We start from the raw sequence: 2,156 nt of genomic DNA on the forward strand, positions 1-2,156 counted from the left end.
TCATTATTATTGTGATTGGGGTGAAATTTCACAGAGTAAATTGTTTTAGCATTGAACAATCCATACACATTCTGTTTTGTGACATTTACTGCAATCCCCACACTTGAACAACATCATTTCCACTTCCCCCCTCCACCCACCCCTTCCTTTTGTCCTTCCTCCCATCCCCTCTCGCCTTCCTAGCTCTATCCCTGGGCAAATGCTGTCCCTTGATCATGTATGCTTGATTGTTCTAATGAGTGCATACCCCCCTGATATTGCTGTTTACCTTATAGGCCTGTCTATCGTTTGGCTGACATTGAGTCACAAAGTTCAGTTTAGTTCCTAGCTTGAAGAGTGTCTAAGGGTCAAAGTCTCAGGGGTTCTACCAGTTTTTATCAGACTAATAAGTCTGGTCTTTTTCATTATTTTGAGTTTTATTCCACATTTTCCCCCACTCTATCCAAGACCTCTTATTGTGATCCCTTTCAGAGGGGTCAGCAGTGGTAGCTAGGCACCATCTAGTCTGATCTCAGAGTCACGAAGGCTGGGGCTCAAGTGCTCTACTAGTCCTTTGGACTAATTGTTCCCCATGTCTTTGATTTTCTTCACTCTGTTTTGCTCTGAACAGGGAGAGACCAATAGTTGCACCTTAGATAGCCACTCACAAGCTTTTAAGACTGCAGTCACTACTCACCAAAGTAGGATGTAGAACACTGTCTTTGTGGACTATGTTATGCCAATTGATCTTAGCATCCCTCAGACTATGGTCCTGAACCTCTATGCCCAATGACTCATTCCCTCAAGGTGTTTGGTTATAACTAAGACATTTTTAGAACTTTGTCCCCTGCCTGGACATATGGATATATATGAAACATATTAATACATCAATAAATATAGCTTCTGTCAAATTTATATATATTCATTGGTATAGTCCCATTTGCCTTCCCACTCCTGTTCAGATTGAGTGTTTATCTATGCATCCACTCACAGGTTATTGCTACTACTGTTTTTGCAGGATTGTGTACATAATAGTATTCATTTCTGTTGCCTCTTACTCTTGTGCGCCTCCTTGTGTCTTCCACTGCCTTGACCTCCCCCTTAATGTATATTGTGTTGACCTCCCCCTTAATGTATATTGCCTGTCCCTTCATCCAAGTTAATACATGTCTAGCCTCTAGTTGGTGATTTTCTCTCCCTTCCACTCCTACCCCTAGTAACCTTCAAAGAATGATTCTTCTTGTATTACACAGCTTTTTGTCAGTTCTACTTTTTACAAGTATAATATATGGACAGCTGTGCAACCTTACTCTTAATCAATGCAATTTTTCCATCATCATTAACACCCTTTCCACTGTCCCCCCCTTCCAGCCCTGGTAACCACCAATAAACTTTAGTCTCTATACATTTGCCTTTTCTTGTCTTTTTCTATAAGCAAGGTCATACAATACTTGGCCTTTTGTGATTGGTTTATTTTGTTCAGTAAAATTTCTTCAAGCTCCATCCACACTGTAGCATGTATTAGGACTTCATTTCTCCTACTGATGGAACACTATTCCATTGTATGTAAGTAAACCATTTTGTTCATCCATTCATCTGTTGATGGCCATTTAGTCTGTTTGCACTTTTTGGCTGTTGTGAATAGTGCTGCAATGAAAAAGTCTCTGATTTTTTTTGCTTTTAAGTCTTTTGAGTAGAATTTCTGGATCATATGGTAGTTCTATTTTTAATTTTCTGAGAAATTGTCAGGATGTTTTCCAAAATGGTTGTACCATTTTGCATCTCCATGAGCAATGGATAAGGGTTCCAATATCCCCACATCCTTGCCAACATTTGTTATTTTCTGGTTTTTTAATATTAGCCATCCTAGTGGGAGTGAAACAGTATCTCATTGTGGTTTTGATTTGCATCTCTCTGATGATTAATGACACTGAGCATCTTTTCATGTTTGGTGGCCATTTGAATGGCCCTTTTGGTGAAATGAAAGACCTGTTCATACTAATCAAGTCCTTTGTCCATTTTATGATTGGGATTTTTGTCATTTTGTTGTTAAGTTGTCAAAGTTTTATATATATCTTAGTTACTAGATTCTTGTCAGATACATGGTTTCCAAAACTATTCTCCCGGTTGGGAGCTTGTCTTTTCACTTTTTTTAGTGATGAACATAAGTTTCTCGT

The sequence above is a fragment of the Orycteropus afer genome, unplaced genomic scaffold, assembly GCF_000298275.1.
Source record: "Orycteropus afer afer isolate SDZICR_OR568_19922 unplaced genomic scaffold, OryAfe1.0 scaffold00052, whole genome shotgun sequence".
NCBI lineage: Eukaryota > Metazoa > Chordata > Mammalia > Tubulidentata > Orycteropodidae > Orycteropus > Orycteropus afer.